This window comes from Pelodiscus sinensis, chromosome 1 (genome assembly GCF_052426305.1).
Source record: "Pelodiscus sinensis isolate ZL-2025 chromosome 1, ASM5242630v1, whole genome shotgun sequence".
In the NCBI taxonomy this organism is placed as follows: Eukaryota; Metazoa; Chordata; order Testudines; family Trionychidae; genus Pelodiscus; species Pelodiscus sinensis.
Window position 1 is genome coordinate 129,141,825 of NC_143052.1, and position 17,924 is coordinate 129,159,748.

Genomic DNA, 17,924 nt, shown 5'->3' on the forward strand with positions numbered 1-17,924 from the left:
GTGGCTCCATAATGTTGATCCTGTTCACAAGTGAAGACAATTTCTATTGACTTTAGAGGGAACGGGGAAAGACTCTATATTCAGTTCTTAAGACATTGGTAAAAGAGAGATTTATCTATAATACTTAATTACATTATTTTCTAGGGCTCCACTAGCTACCCTTTGATTGAAAAGTGTTATAAGTGCAAAACAAAAATTAAGGCTAATTGTCATTGGTCACTACATGAGGGCAATTTAAAAATGTAAAGGGTGAGGCTTTAAAGAAACCCCAAGCTCATGGAATGGACACCCTATAATAAACAAAAATATTCAGCATTTACTTGTGAACTCTTTGGGCAGGTCTACTGGAATTGTAGTAGAGACATAATTGCACTATGCCAGATGAATTGGAATGACATAGTTTTTTGACCAATGTATAAGTTGAAAAGGGATGTCTCTCGTCTCTGCTGCTATCTAAGCCCTCAGTACATTACTGCAGACTTGATTCATTTCAAACAAACTGTGGCAGTGTGTCTTTAAAGTTGTTGTAAGGACCTGAACTCTGAACTTCCTGACTTTCCTGTGCTTAAAATAAAAAAGCTATCAGTTGCATTTACACAGAGCTGTGTTTGGGGGTGGTTTGCACAAGGGCAAGTATATCCAGGATGGAAAACTGTACAGAAGTTAGAACTTACAGGCTATGTCTACGCTACAAGGTTTTTGTGTAAAAATGGCTGGTTTAGCGCAAAAACCGGCAGAGCAACCACACCTCAAGCACATTTTTGCGCAAGAAAGTCGACAGGACAAAGGGTTTTTGCTGGTAGAGTTATTCCTCTCCCCACGAGGAATAACTCCTTTTTGCACTACAGTTCCTGCGCAAAAAGGCAGATGTGGATGCTCCGGAGGGGTTTTTGTACAAGAAACCTGTATGGAAAGAAGCACAGGTACTCTGATGGCCATTCTGTGAATAGCAATCAGAACTTTCTTGTGCAAGAGTGTCTGTGCAGTATGGACTCTCTCTTGTGCAAAAGCACATTGCTTTTGTGATGCGCTTTGAGGTCTGAACGTGCTTTTGCGCAAGAAGATTTTGTGGAAGAACTCTTCCGCAAAAGGCTTCTTGTGCAAAAATCCTACAGTGTAGACTAAGCCACAGAGTATTGAGTACCCACAATTCTACATAATTCAAGCCCTTAGTTAGGCAATAATTTATGTGCAAGTAAACACTGGACTGTTATTATTGTTCAGACTGTCGATACTCCACTGACATGAACAATTTAGAGAATCACAAAGATTCTTTATGCAGCTTTCCTACCAGCTCAGGCTAGGTGGACACAGCTACTTCTGCCTTTTTAAGAAGATTAGCTGGATTTTAGTTGTCAAAGAATTTACATTGACAAAACCACTTACTACACCCAGGAAACAATCATTAAAAATGAGTAATTGCACATTCTTTTATTAGCTGTGTGGCTACCCTTAGAATCCTTAAATAAACACTGTGTGCAATAGGATATGCCCTGCAACATGTTTTCCAGGTCTTCCAGGGTACAGATAGTGCACCACTAACTCTTATTTACCCACATCAGCAAAATAGCAAAGATTGTGCATGGAATATACAAAACATTTCCTGAACTAGGCATGATCCTTGAATAATTACCTGACCTTCCACAATCCCTGCTCTTTTGCCCCTATGAAAAGCCCCGTATAATCCAGATTGATATTCTGGGGAACCGTCTGTAATAAGCAGAAGAATAGGGCCTGATTCTCCATTGCAGTAAGGGGCCTTTATATCTTTAATCTGCTTGGACAGTGTAAAGCAGCCTTTAGGTATAGGAAACCAATTTTATACTATGGTCTTCAATCAGAGTGGTATAATGTGGTCTTAATATAAATGAGATAAATCTGCTTGTTACCTAATCTCTTGAGAGCTGTGAAGGAAACACCATGCAAATGTATGTGACAGGAATGTAACATATTTGGGGAAACAGCAAAAGTTTAATCTGGCCCTTTAAAAATGCATAAGAGGGGAAAGCTCCTCTCTAAAATTCTAACCTCTTCCTCTCTATCGTTAATTTATTTGTATTCCAGTAGCAATTAGAAAGCAAGTGGATATCAGTGCAGCTTCGTGCGAGGTGCTGCACAAACACTTAATATGACACAGTCCCCTGGTCCAAAAACTTTTAATTTGTACTTAAAATTACAATGACTTTTTTCAATGCAGTCCAGGATTTTCAGAAGGGACTAGTGATTTTGAGCACCTTGGTCTTTAGGTGCCCAACTTGGCACTTTGAAGAGGCCTGATTAGGAAAGTCATTTAAGGACTAACTTCATTCTTTTTAATCAGTTTAGAGGGCTCCCATACATGAGTGTACAAGCTCAAACAGAGGAATTAAGATAAACTAGCCCTAATTTACAAGGTGAAAATCTACCATGTTTGACTGGTAGTCATGAAGCTGTCACATTCACTCAAAATTGTATAAAAGGACAATGGCTTTTTTTTTTGTTTAGGAAAGAAGGCTAGAGATTTTTACAAAAGTGATGGGCTCTTAATACTCACCTCAACTGGAAGAAATGCATTTTAAAGAGAAGAAGTACTAAATTACCCTCAAAGGTGGAACAAGTTTGCCCTCTGCAGGTGCTTCACAGCATTACTGCCTAGATTAACATTTATATTTTTGTCTTGATTGTATTGTCCAGGATTATATTATTTAAAGATCTGAGCATTCCAAACCATGGCCAGCTAGAGCTCTGCTCTCATTTAAGCACCAAGTAAAGTAGCTAATTTTTTCAGAGGGATTTACAACTCATTGAGTGAGCTGGTTGAAACATGAAATCCTTATTTGTCAAATTTCAAAGTAGTTTTCATTTCAAAGTGTTTAATAATGATCTTCGGGGTTTTTTTTCCAAAAGTTGACATGGGTTAAAAATACTTTTTGTTTTTAAAAACAAAACACCATTAAAATGGTTACAGATATTCTGGTGCATTGAAAACCACATCGTCATCATCATGGCAAACTCCAAAGGGTCATGGACTCCTTGCAAACGGAATGCCATCCACCTTGATCTCAGGCAAAGTGCTTCAGTATGCTGATCATTGGCAATCTTGTTGTGTCACCCAAGCTTATGGCACCCTCAGGATTTTTGTCTGTGTAATGACATTCATTGGTCTTTCATTCTTATATTCTGTTCTCCGGGTATGGCCATGTCATAAGATATTAAGCTTCAGAGGGGTAGCCGAGTTAGTCTGTACAGGATAAACTTAAAAAACAACCAATGGTCTGGTAGCACTTTATAGACTAACAAAACATGTAGATGGTATCATGAGCTTTCGTGAGCACAACCCACTTCTTCAGATGACAAGAGTTTATTCTTATTTGAAATGCACTGGCCAGGAAGCAGTGTAAAGAAAGTTGAGGACTATATATTTTTCTTTACAGGCTGCCCAAAAGGGTTGCTTCAGAAAGGGGTGGCTATTATACATTTTACCAAAAACCTGTTTTTTGGGAAATGAATCATTTCAATTATCATTTCCATCGTGCTTTCAATAACTGTAAAAAAAAAAGCCCAATCCCAAATGGGGAGATTTTTTTTTTGTTGGCAAAATAAAACAAGGTGAATCATTTTGATCAAGATCAAAGATTTCTTTAAAAAATGTGTTTTTAAAAGGCTACTTTTCAACCTGATGACCTTCAGGCAGTAGCATTTCAATCAGAGATGTGTTGATTTCTTGTGGAAAATTTGTGAGTATCTCAATGGCAGTTGTTGAATGTGGCATGCACATCGGCTTCTGACTCACATTTAGGTGTGTAACAAAGAGCAGACCTCTTTTGAAAATCTAATCATAACGGGGGGGGGGGGGAGGGGGGTGCAGAGCCCAAGGAAATCTAGCTCTGAACTTTTTGAAAGATAACAATAATTAAAATGGATTCCTTGTATTGTGGTAGAACCTAGTGGGTCCCAGTCACAGATCAAGGCCCATTATGGTAGGTTCTCTACATACATGTAATGAATTGGAGACTATCATAAAGCATAAGCAAAAGTTAATCCCACTTCATTTCCCTCCCCCTCCCTTGCTGCCAGCACACATACTCTTGATCTGGATCTGAAGTTGGTGGCCCATCTCTAGCACGTGTTTGCAGCATCTTATATACAAAAGCAGTTGCTCATTCCCACAGGCCTCACACAAAAACTACAGATGCTAAAACAAAATAAGGGCCCTGTAAATCCTTACTCATGTGGATGGCTCCACTGAAGCCAATGGGAATGCTTTTGCAAGTAAGGCTTGGTCATGGGAGCAAGAATTGGCTGAACAAGGCACTAAATTTCCAAGCCTTTAGTGAGGTGATACTTGCTCCTCCCTGTCCCCAGAAGCACGGGGCAAGGCTCCTTCCCTTCAGCTGCAGTGGCAGATGTCAGTAGCCTGAGACTCACACAGCACTTCTTCAGGCCTGCAGTCCCAGTTCAGTCAACAGAAACTCTCCATGCATCTTCTCATAAATCACACCCGTGTCCTGTAATCTCCACTGACTACCCAGCTCTTTCCAGATTAAATCCAAAGTCCTTGTCCTGATGTATAAATCCTTTCCAGAGTTAGGGCTGGGCTACCTTGAAGACAAACTACTACAAAAACAACCAGCAGTCCTATGGCACCTTAGAGACTAATATATTAGATCACAAGCTTTTGTGGGTAAAACCCACTTCATCAGATGAGTTGGAGTGGAAATTACAGAATCCAGAGTACATATAACAGCAAAAGCAGTTTACCTGTCAATTGTAGGACCAGTGTTAATGACTTATATACAGCTATCCTTGACCAGGGATGCTGCAACTTCACTGCTCCAGGATCAAAGCCTCAGGTCCAAGAGGGAGAACATTCTGAGGAACAGGTCAATGGAATACCCTAACTGGGGAGAGTATACTAAATGGTCCATCTCCAAAGCAAGTTTCACCTCTGTCATAAAGCCTTCTCCTAGGAGCAATATGACAGTCAGGACCAACTCACAATGGGGCTGCTAGAAGCTGTACAAAAAGTTCACTGGGAAAGGATGAGACACAATAAGATTACAGCATGTAATGTTTTGTTGCTGTATAGCTCTTGAATGTATTGGTGCAAGTATTGTAGTCTTAGGGAGCTTCTCAACTTGCTGCACCATGCCCTCTTTTGACACTGTAGACAAAACTATAGCAAATTCTGACCTTGGATCACTATGAAATCACCAAATCACATCAAATGAATCTCTGTGGTGAAGTGTAATCAAACCTGTTTCCATTAATTGCTCTAGCTGAGGGACTGATTGCTATTATGTAGTCACAATCTGGATCCTAATAGACAAATGTCCACATCATCAAATCATCACTATATTTAGTATCCTATCTGGCAGGCTCATAGATACTAAGGAGGTTTTGAATTTTCAAAGAGGCTTAGTCCCCATTGATTTTCAGTGGGAGTTGAATAACTGACTCCCTTAGGCTTCTTTGAATCGGCAGGGAAAGCAAACTCCTCTCTTATCACAGGAAGTAGTTCTCTACAAGGTCAGGAATAAGGCACAGTTGGGGCGGTGAGCACAAGAGGAACTTTGCCAATGCGCATATCTGTATCTCTTTGGTTGATTGGAGGCTTTAGACTCCAAAGCTGTCAAACCAGCACCTTACATAGACCCTAAATTCACTTTATAAAGATCCTTCTCTCTATTAGCTCTTTTCAGCCTGTAGTAAGGTTGAAGGACCTCCCTCCAATATGGAAAAGGCTGATGCCCACTGCTCGGTGCAGCCAAACCTACACTGCCCCTCTCACAGGAAGTGCAGGGGCAGGGGCAGGGCCAGAAGTACAAGAGCAGAGACCTGAAGCTCTTGTACTTCAGCAGAGCAGAGACCTGAAGTTGGGGCTTGACCAGGGAAGGAAGCAGACATTGTTCCGAGCCCTCTGCAGAACCAACGCCAGGCCACCGGCAGGAAAGGCACGCCTCAGCTGTGGGAGACAGAGGAGCCCAGGGAGCAATCAGAGAATGTGTTGTCTCACCACCAGGCAGAAGAGCTGACTCCCACAGCCATAGAGCATTTCCCACCAAGAGCAGTAGGAAGTAGCCCTGGGTAATCCAACCTTGTTCCAGTTGTGATGCTGGGAAGTGAGACAGTGTGCGCTAGTGGTTTCCCTGCAGACCCAATGGTGGAACCATCTGCCGCTGTTGCGGCCCTGGGCTGGACCCTGGTGGAATAGGGTGGGCCCAGGTTCCCCTCCCCTCCTGCTGTCCCTCCTTGCCTGAGATGGCTGCCAATTCACTGTAGGCCAGAAGGCCTACAACAGGGATTGGGAGACTTTCTCTGAACTGCCCCACCCTGCTTGGTCCAGCCAGAAGGCTACAAGCCCTAAACCAGGACTACTCAACATGCAGCCCACAGGCCGGCCCATTTGTGGCCTGCAGTGCGGTTTGGGGTTTGCCACTGACTTCAAGGAGTTTTTGATTTCACCCTTAAACTTTGGGTGTGAGCTCCCTATAAAGAAAGGGTAACAATGCTTCCTTTATCTGACTTGTCTATTTATACTGTAAGCTCTTTGGGGCAGAAATGGTTTCTTACTATGTCTTTGCACAATGACTCCACAGTGGGAGCCAAATATTGACTGGGACCTACAGAGCATCAATAATGTCAATAATAACCATCTAAATATAGTGAATTATAGGACTGAGTGGGGGAGTTAAAGGCAGGGTTTAATGCCGTGATTTTATTTTTTTTAAAAGTACTTTCATTGTGTAAAAAGAGCATGCTATGTTTGTGCACCTGAATGAATCTACTTTTTTTCAGAGTCCATAAGTCAGAAGGAGAAGTACATGTGTAAATCTTTGCAACCAGGAGAGCCAGATTGGACTGAGAGGTCAAAGCAATTTAATGCTGATAGCAGGTCAAAACAGAAATTTTAGCATCAAAGAAATGAAGAGCAATTCTAAAGCTCAGCTCCCACAAATAGCACTTACAAGAGGTATCATATAAACGTAACCCTGCTGTCATTATTCCTGTTGGGTAGGAAATGAGGTGAAGGCCATGACCTACAAAGCAGAGGTCAGATGTTACAGGCCACCAGACAAAGGAAGTGACAATGGGGAAAAGTTTTTCTTTGAACAATTACCAGATGGTAGTTAATCTGAGTCGGAGGAGAAAGCAAAGCCACGAAATCTCCACAGACTCCCTGAATCTGACACTCAGACGTAAGAAGGGAAAAGAGCTGTTCTTCCAACTGTTGCAAGGAAGACCACACAGAGCAGCTAATACAGTTAATCATGACATTGTGCTGGCTTTGAAAATAAATTGTCAAGACCAAACACATAAGCTGTCTTAGCTGAGTAAAGGCTCCTATTTAAGAACACAGGTTTAAAATAGTCTAGAAGGACTGCTTGTTGTCTCTGCCCCCAAAACAAAAAAGTAACTTAGGAACTCCATTTAACATTTTGTACTTTTGCTTTAATGGTGTCAAAGTCAGGGCACGTCCAGCCAGATCCTTAGCTGCTGTAAACGGGGATAGCTCCCGTGACTGTCGCGGAGCTGCATGGATGAATGCCAGTTGAGGATCACTCCCAAGAAGCTCTGTGCATGTAATGAGTGAAATCTTGGCCCCTTGTAGTCGGTAGGAGTTTTGCCAGGAGTTCAGTGGAGTCCAGGTTTTACCCTGCATGTTGAACTTAGATCATGTGCCCCTTAAAATATGTTTTGTGTTTAAAATTAATAAAGAAAATACAAACTGGCCTAAATGTAGAGATGATGGTCCCCATCACTTATTAGGAGACAGTATAGCCTAGTGGGGCTACGTCTAGACTGCAGGCTTCTTTCGGAAGAAGCTTTTCGGGAGGAGATCTTCTGAAAAAATGTCTTCTGAAGGAGAGAGTCTGCACTACCAACATGCATCGAAAAAGCAATTGGCTTTTTCGAAAGATAGTGCACGCACTGAATGGACGTTATCTCACATGTAAGCTGTGATTGCTGTGGATGGAATAGCCACCAGAGCACCTGTGCTTTTTCCTCTTTCCTCTTCTTTCGAAAGAACTCCCTCTTCCCCATCCACACACACCTTTTTCTGAAAAAGATCTTTTGGAAAAAGGCTTCTTCCTCGTAGAATGAGGATTACTAATGTCAGAAAACCCCTTCTGTTCTTTCGATTTTCTTTTGAAAGAATGCGATTGTAGTGTGGACATAAGTGATGTTTTTGCGGAAAAACAGCTGTTTTTCTGAAAATTTTTTGTAGTGTAGACATAGCCTGGGTGAAACATAGGTCTAGGAGTCTGAAGATCAGATTTATCACTAATGAGCCATGAGTGACCTTTGGCAAGTTACTCTCGGCTTCCTTGCTCTTCAGTTTCTCTGCCTATAAAAGTTGGATAACAATCCCTATGCTGGTAAATGATTAACACAAAGCAGTGTGAGGGATCCAGAGCTGGAAGAGCGGGTGCTCTGTGGACTGGGCTTGAGATGCCCCTGTCAGAACTCTGTGTGGAAAGCACCTCCTCACACTTTACCAGTGCTCCATCTCCAGGACTGTTAATGACGGCGCTTGTGAGCCTGCTGAGGCTGTGCCGACACTAGGATTTTCATTGGCAAAACTTTTGTCCATCAGGGGTGTGATAAAACACCCCCTGACCAACCTAAGTTTCACTAATAAAAGTGCCAGAGTGGATAGTGCTACGTTGGGGTCGGGGTGGGGAAGAGACACTCTCCTGTTGGCATAGAGTGGTTACACAGAACACCTTCCAGCAGTGTAGCTGCAGTGGTACAAGTATGCCGCTGTAAGTTCTGTAGCATAGAGGTAGCCTTTGTGTTAAGCACATGATAAAATCCATCTCTACTGAGGAAGTCACTCCAACACATGCAAAAAGTCCCATTGAAGCCAATGGGAGTTAAGCATGGGCTTAAACATCTGCGCAGTGCTTAATTTGTAATGAAACAGGTGCCAAGGCAAGGCTAGAAGCGCTGGAACTATGAACTGCCAGTCCTAGCAGTGCTGGGGCTTAGGGCCATGGCAAGCCTTGGCACACATTAAGCACTGCATGTGTGAGAAGAGGTGAAAACTCCATCACCAGTTAAACAGGGCTAAAGCCAGGTAGGCACATCTGCTACATGTGTGCTGTAGTTAATTAGTTGCATCTTAGGGTGCATCTACACTGCACCGCTTTTCTGGAATAACGGCCATTATTCCGGAAAAACAATACTGGCATCCACACTGCAATTGTGTTATTTATAAAGCAAATCGAAATAACAGAGGGCTTTTTCTGATGTTGGTAAACCTCATACCACGAGGAATAACACCTCTTCTGAAAAAGCTTTTTTGGAAGAAAGAGTGTGTGGATGCTCCTCTTCTGCAATGTCGAAATAGCTCCCCACCAGGTCCATTCTAAAGTTATTCCTCCTCAGTGCCTCGTGGGGCTCTAAATCGAGATAGCGCAACCACATTAGGGGAGCCGGCCTTGGACTAATTTTGAAGCTTCCCAGTAGTGTGGAGGCTCTATTTTGAAACAAGCTTTTCCGGAAGATATCTTCCAGAAAAACTTATTCTGAAAAAAGCTTTCAGTGTAGACATAGCCCTAGACAGAACAGGCGGGACTAAGATGGTTCAGGTGATATTTCAATAAATACTTGGGTCTGAAGGGCTAAGGGAGCTCAGTGTGAGGGGAGGAAGAAGTATGGCATTTCCTGTGGTGGGGGTTTGAGTCAGAGTCTGCATGGGAACAGACCCCTTGGGGAGACTGTCTGAGAGGTACGTGTTGAATACCCCAGCTGGGGAGCAGATTTCAGAGCAGCCCCCAAAAGGGAATGACTGTGGAGCCCAGAGGAAGGGCTCACTTCGAGACACTTTGGATGTGAGTTTGAGCTTCCTTTGCCACCAAAGAAATCTGTATTAGATGCTTCCCAGCCAAAGGGCTGAATTGTGCATGAAAGCAATGGCTTTCAGAGATACTAAGGCAAGCACCAGGGCTGGCCTTACCATGAGGCGAACTGAGGCTGCCGCCTCAGGTGCCAGACTGTGGGGGGACGCAATTAGAACGCAGAGTGTAGAAAATTGTGTCTGCTGCTGGTGCATATGTAGGGAGCAGAGCAGTACCATGAGAGGAGTAGAACAGGAAGAAGGCAGAATTGAGACCTTTCAAAGTTTTGGACCAAGCAAGGAAGCATGGGGGCGTCATTTGAGCTCCCCGCCTCAGATGCCCGAATGTTGTGGGCCAGCCCTGGCAAGCACCCACTCCAGTGCTATGCTCTGGAAGGAAGGGATACACTAGAAGGGAGTGTGAGCTATGACGATATGCTTTAGTGAACCGTAGCCTGAACTCATTAACCTCACCCTTGCAAGCAGTGTCTGTTGCTATCCAGAACTGGATTATGTGTGTGCGCACACATGATTTCATACTGTACAGTGATACTTGATTTGAGCTATAACACCTTGAACAGTCAGGGTATGTCTACACTACAGCGCTAATTTAAACTAACTTAGTTCGAATTAGTTAATTCGAACTAAGCTAATTCGAACTAACGGATCCAGACTAAAAAACTAGTTCGAATTAGCGTTTTGCTAATTCGAACTAGCATGTCCACATTAAGTGGACCCTGAACCGGGCTTAAGGATGGCCGGAAGCAGTGCTGGCAGGGCATCAGAGGAGGACTTAGAGCGTGGAGATGCTGTCTCAGGCTAGCTGAGGGCTGTGCTTAAAGGGTCCCAACCCCCACCCCAGACCAACAGTTCTCAGGGGTGCCCCGCTTGCAAAGCAGTCCTGGCTTGGATTGCCCGGACTGCCCACACTGGGCACATCACAGCACTCAGCCATCAGACCGGCTGCACTTGCCGCAGGCTGCCATCTGGGGAGAGGGGGCAATTGGGGGGCTGCAGGAGAGCTTCCACCCCCGTGAAGCCTGCAGAGCCAGCCCAGTCCTCCCCATCGGGGGCTCGTGCCCCATTTCTCCCTCACCTCCTTCCAGTTACCCTTCCCTAGCCCCTTTTCTTGATGTACAAAATAAAGGACAATTGTGTTCAAAAATGGAATCTGTCTTTATTGAACAAAACTGGGGGAGACTGGGAAAAGGAGGTGGGAAAGGGGAAGAGAGAGGGTGGGAGAGGGGAGGGCAACTACAATAATCAGGGGTTGGGAACAGGTCCCATATGAAGAGAGGCTACAGAGACTGGGACTTTTCAGCTTAGAAAAGAGGAGACGGAGGGGGGACAGGATAGAGGTCTCTAAAAGCAGGAGTGGGGTGGAGAGGGTGCATACAGAAAAGTTCTTCATTAGTTCCCATAAAGAAGGACTAGAGGACACCAAAGGAAAGGAATGGGTAGCAGGCTTCAAACTAGTAACAGAAAGTTGTTCTTCGCAAAGCAAAGAGTCAACCTGTGGAACTCCTTGCTGCAGGAGGCTGTGAAGGCTAGAACTAGAACAGAGTTTAAAGGGACGTGAGATCAAGTCATGGAGATTGGGTCCATGGAGTGCTATTAGCCAAGGGGTAGGAGTGGTGTCCCTGCCCAAGGTTTGTGGAAGGCTGGAGATGGATGGCACGAGACAAATGGCTTAGTCACTGTCTTCGGTCCATCCCCTCCAGGGTCCCTAGGGTTGGCCGCTGTCGGCAGACAGGCTACTGGGCTAGATGGACTTTTGGTCTGACCCAGTACGGCCATTGTAAGCTCAGGGCTCAGGGTGGGGGGGTCTCAGTGGACCCCCTTGATTTTCATGCACACCTGCTCCTGGGTGGCCAGGATGGCAGCTCTCCTGCCCTAAATGGCCACTTTCCTGTGCCTAGTGTGGAGATCGTTGATGAGGTCCATGATGTCCGCACTAGCCCAGGTGGGTGCCCGCCTCTTGCGGTCCCGGGCCAGCTCCTGGGAGCCGCCAGCCTGGTCCCGGGAAGAGGGGGAGGGCTGGGGGGCATCGGGTGGGTGGCTCGATCCGTGCCAGGTGCAGGGTCTGCTGGCTGGGTGCTGGCAGGCTTGCACCTGGCACGGGCACCCTAGCCAGCCCGTGCCCCTTTAAGGGGTCCGGGGCCGGGAGGGGGGCAGACGAGTTTCCCTGGTGTTGGCCAGAGTGGCCACCAGGGAAACCTGGGGAGGGCTAGCCTCCCACTAGTTCGAATTAAGGGTCTACACAGCCCTTAATTCGAACTAGTAAGCTCGAACTAGGCTTAATCCTCGTGGACTGAGGATTACCTAGTTCGAACTAAGCGCTCCGTTAGTTCGAATTAAGTTCGAACTAACGGAGCGCTAGTGTAGCGCCTATGAAAGTTAGTTTGAACTAACGTCCGTTAGTTCGAACTAACTTTGTAGTGTAGACATATCCTCATAGTTTATTTATGGCTCTCATTATGACTGCTTGAGACAGAGAAGTGTATGGTACCAGGTAGCAGTTTAAATAAATTGTGATGTGTCAGGGATGCGGGTGGGGGTGGGATGTGCTGAGAAACTTTTACTCAAACCGTAAACCCTGTATATGATAGAAACCACATCAAGCCAGGAGGTGCAACTGCACCCCGACACCTGTAGCTGCTGTGCTTATCATTGCACATGTGTCTGGCGTGAACTGGGAGAAATATCATTCTCACATCATTGTAAAACGCCATATATGGGTAGATGTCTATATTTCCCTATGCTAAATATGGGACACTGGGTAAAATAACTCATATTCAAGCAAATTCAATGGCAATCAATCAGAACTCTGCAGTACAAATGTTCAACTTAACATCAAGGCGAGTGAGCCCCTGTTAAAAAAAATACTGTGTAGCTGGGGTCTTTATTTACCTTCTTATCTTTAAGTTTTGCCCGGGAAGAAGGGAGACACACACATTCCCAAACAGCTCTCTCACATAGGGATGGGGGTGGCTGACTGAACCCTCTCTACCCAGTTCTTTCCACCCTCTGTGCCTGGCTGGGCCCCCCCAGATGGACCCACCTCTTCTGGTATATGGAGCTGTGTCCAACACATGGGGGACATGCGGGATCAGAGACCTCCCCCCATGTTTCTGAGAGGGTTCACACCAGACCGTGAGAAGCAACAGCCTTTTTAGCACCGTGCAGGAGGGCAGGGATGGAAGCTGTTTTTAGCTGAAGGGGGACAAGGGTAGGTACAGCCTGTGTCTTTTCCACAGGTCATCTCTTTTCTTCTGCCTCCCACTGCTCTATAACCCGGGGTTCCCCTGCGCTGTGATGTGTGATTCCCACTGACTCACCCACATGTGTATTGGCCCAGACACCTAGTCCCAGCCTGAGCAGATAACAAGTCTCTTCCCAAGGGGAGAGACAAAGGAAGGGAGGTGGTGACGGCCACCTGGCTGGGGGGCAGGGCATGGGAGTTGGGCAGTTTTTGGCTGGAAAACGATGAAGAGAATAGACTAAGCAGAGTGCTGGGAGTTGAGGGGCCTATGCACCCTTGCCCCAAAGGGGTCGAGGGCTGCCAACCCCTGATTCCTTATGTCCACATCATGTCTATGCTGTGCTGTATCCTGGAGAAGCAATAAACCCTCTCTATTCTACTGGCTGGTGGAGTCTCATTTTGCTGCTACAGGGGTGCAGGATCGGGGGGATCCCCGATGTGCCATCACATCCCCTCCTGCCTTCACAGTGTAGAAAGGTAGCTAATACCTCCAGGCTGCTGCTGGCCATCTGCCTCCTGTCCTCTAGCTACATCACAGGCAGGAAGGGTTAAGCACTAAGGATGCACTGAGCACCACGACCTGGGAAACCTGGCTTCTGGGGCTTCAGTGAGTTCACCAGTCAGAATGGTGGCTCAGCAGGGAGGATGCCTATGAGACAGAGCAGTCCTGCATTCCCTGGGGATAGGACCTAGGATGGGGGCAGCATGTGAAGAGGGTGCTAAGTTCCCCTGCCTGGGGTCCCTGGGGACCTGCAGGGTTGGGGTACAAAGAAGCTGGAAACAGCTTCCTCTCTACCACTCCAGAGCTTAGTTGAGGGGCAGAGAAGCTTCCCCAGGCCAGCTCTGTGTAGGGCTTTGGCACATGCAGGGCGTGGCTCCTCCTGGCCCGTGACCAGAGGTACTCGGGGGAGGAAGAAGCCTGGCAGCCAGGCTACTGGAGAGCTGAATGACCTCACCAGGGGCTGGTTCTTCACAGTGCTGGGAGTAGGATGCACACTTCTGCGGGGTGGGGAGGGCGGTAGATATGGAGAAGAAGTGGCGCTCCGGTTGGGGGGGGGGGGTCACTGCACTCAACAGCCACCACAGCAAGCAGCCAGTGCTGGCTGGAAACCGGGGTATGTGTGTGTGGTGGGGGAAGCTTTTGGCCAAGAGCTGGCACAGCGCAGGGACTGCACTGACAGACCAACAGGGACAGCGGTTGGTACTGCATACTGCAGCTTTGCCTGATCATCACCTGCACACCAACTCCCATTATCAGCCACCAGACCCCCCCCACACACACAACTACTGCTAGTAGGTGGGTGGCTGGTGAGCAAAGATCTGGCCACCAGTACTGATGGGAAGGGAGAGACAGAAAATATGGGACAATTTGCCCATTTTTTTAAAGTAGGGACTCCTGCAAGAAGGCTTAAATATGGGATTATCCCTTTGAAAGTGGGACGTTCAGTCACCCTATATATTGGCGTGTATGTTACTGAACCCACATGTTACATCTCAGAAGAGCCAAATCCAAGATTATTGCTTGTGGGAGGGGAGGGTGATAAGCCTTCTCCAGGAACCAGCAGAGAAAATATAAAAATCCTCTTCACTGGCACATTTGCTGCTGCTGCTTCCTGAGAGCAAGAAGTAGGTATGCCTCCTCCTTTCTTGTGTTTGATGACTGTTTTTCTGACATTAATCACACAGGAAGGGTAGGCTCACACAGAACCGCCCTCTGCCTTTTCATCAGATATTTACTGTCACAAGCTACAGCCCTGGCCCTTGACAATTTTTCCTGCTATTCTGAAAAAAAGAATGTCTTTTCTTCCTTCTGTCAGACCTGAGTGGTGATCCCCAGATGCCCTCAGCAGTAAGTGAGGCATTTTAAAGGCAAAGGACTAACTGCACCATATTAGGATGTGTATCCCAGCCATTTTTTGCACACTGCACACACACACCTGCCCCAGCCCTGAGCCCACATCCTACATCCCATCCCCTTGCCTCAGGCATGAGCCCCCCATACTCCAGCTTCCTCCCAGAGCTCAGATCCCCTCCTGCACCCTAACCCCTTGCCCCAGGTTCAGCCCAAAGCCTCCTCCCACACTACAAACCCCTCAGCTCCAGCCCCAAACCCAAACCTTTCCAAACCCCTGCACTTTCCTGGTGAAATGAGTGATGGCGGTGGAGAGTGAGCAATAGAGGGAGGGGGTGGAGTAAGCAGGAGTAGGGCATTAAGGAGGGGGTGGGACATGCAGGGACCAATTAACGCTGTTTGGCTTTGTGTGCTTAGACAGTTGGCAACTCTATCTCTTGATGTTATGAAGGTCAGGAATATAACAGGGTTCAAAATATAACTAGGTAAGTTCGTGGGTGATAGGTCCATGCTGGGCAGTATGGTGTCCCCTAGCCTCTGTTTGCCAGAAGCAGGGAAATGGACTTCAGGGAGTGGGTGGATCACTTGATGATTCCCTGTTGTGTTCCCTCTCTCTGGGGCACTTGGCAGACAGGATACTGGGCTAGATGGACCTTTGGTCTGACTCAGTGTGGCCGTTCTTATGTTCTCCAACTAGACAAAATGCTTCATGGAAGGCATTGTCTCACATTGTCCCTGTAAAGTGCCAACTAAAATGGAGCCCATAAGACACTGTTGGAATACAAATGTGGACAATACTGCATTTGTGCAGGGCTCCAGCAAAGAGAGGAAGAGTTCTTTGGCCCTTGACCTCCAATATGCATTTGTGTAAAGGCTAGGTATGGGCTGGCCCTATTTTACGTTACAGTATATCAGTTACTTTTCTTAGTAACACTTTGAAGCTTAAGTCTTGTCAAAAAAAGTAGAGAAACATGTTAGAATACTGGTAAGAGATGCATATAATTCCTAGAAATGCTTTGTATCAGCATCAGAGTTCCTGCCATCAGTGCTGAGTGTTCAGCTGATACTCTGACCAGCTAATTTCCTTTGTAAAGGCAGCAACCAGTGTCTTTTAAACTTCTTTGCAACAGTTGGTGCCTACGTTTCCTTCCACCACAAGGCTTACTGCACCAAACCTTTTCAGCTGACTGAGGCTGCAAGCAAAGTGCATGTTCAGCTGCCTTGAGGTGAAATCCTGGCCCCGCTGAAATCAAGGGGCCTTCTGACTTAGTTCTTTGATTTGTTGAGGGAAGCAGAAAGGAAGAAAATTGTAGCAATGCTGATGGAAAAGACCATCAGAGGCAAAACCCAGCACAAGATAGTCCCTTGGCTGAACTGAAAAATCCTTCTTTCCTTCCACTGCTAGGTGTATGTCTACAATGCACGCTTCTTTCAGAATAAACTATTCTGGAAGAAATACTCTGAAATCGTTTATTTCGAAATAGCACATCTACACTATAGAGAAGCCTCAAAATTAGTCCAAGGCAGGCTTCCCTAATGTGGATGCGCTATCTTGATTTAGAGCCCCAGGAGGCACTGGGGAGTAATTACTTTGAATGGCCCTGGGTAGGAGCTATTTCAGTATAGTGGAGCATCCATACCACTCCTATTCTGAAATAGCTATTTCGGAATAGGCGTTATTTCTTGTGGAATGAGGTTTGCAGAAGTTGGAATAAGTCATCTGTTATTTCAAAATTATTTTAAAATAATGGAATTGCTGTGTAGATGCTCACACTGTTATTTTGGAATAACTGCCGTTATTCCAAAATAACGTTGCTTTGTAAATGCACCCCTAGAGCAGTTAAATCCTTCTCTGCAGAACTCTTTGACCATTAATTGCTTTGAGATTTTGCAAGCGTGGGATAAAAGTGGCATTTAAAACTGTTAGCTAACCTGCGTTGATTGACATATCTTTTTTTAAAAAAAGATTTGGCATATAGTAGAGACAAGGAGAAATCATATTGAAAAAATCTTTCTGCTAGTTACGGTCAACACTAGGTATGGTCACAACTGCCATGAAAATTTTAAACCTCGCAGTGTTTGTGGAATGTTTACTGGAGGAGATTAGTGTCAATGAAAGCCTTTCTGTATAGCAGCAGCCATTTCCCAAAACCAGGTAGGCAAACACACCTTCCCCCTTGACTGAACTGAGCACATTCCTGGACTAACACACACCAGGAATGCTGGAAAGAATTCAAGCCATCAACCTGCAATTCAGATCTAGGTCCATTTATGAAAAGTGCCAGGGAGCATTGTGCTCTGTCCATTGCAGCTGGCTTTTTGGCTCTGTGATTATTTTTTTATTCAAAAAATTAAAAATGCATTCCCCATTTTGATTGATTAGTTTAGTACCACAGAATAATTATTTCATCATAACATTTTTTTATTTGAGGCAATTAAGATTTTTGGAGGAAAAATAAATTGTTATATATTTCAGTGGATTTTTGTAAAAAGTGAACAAATGCTACTGAAATGTCTTTTTTTAAAACCAGCATTACATACAAGTACCTAGACAGTTGGAGCTGTCTTTTCTTATGCTGAAATGGAAACCTAAATATGTTTCCAACTTTCTTCCTGGTTCAAATCTAACTACCTCTCATTCTGTTTAATTTTTCCCCGCTTTTGAATGAAATCTTAGCCCTCCTAGGGGGCTTTGTCATTGACATCAGTGGGGCCAGAGTTTCAGTCTGAATCTACAAACATTCAAAATGCTCTTAGTTTGACAGATGTAGCCAATTCTCTGCTGTGCTATAGAATATGAAACTAATTCATATTACTCATTTGAGACTCTAAGAAAAAATTCAGAAACACTCAAATGAATAACATGAAACAGTTTCCTCTATACAGCAGAACCTCATTTATCCAAGCTTCCATTATCCAGCTCCATGTATTAACTGAGCAACCAGCGCACCCTCAGGAATATGGGAAATTGGCATCATCTCCATAGC

The 17,924-nt window shown here is 45.4% G+C and overlaps 1 long non-coding RNA gene across 2 annotated transcripts in view; it reads left to right on the plus strand.

Moving 5' to 3' along the window:
- Nucleotides 1-17,924, plus strand: part of LOC142818788 (uncharacterized) — a 62,116-nt gene that overhangs the window by 12,339 nt on the left and 31,853 nt on the right. The gene's annotated exons all lie outside the window — the stretch shown is intronic.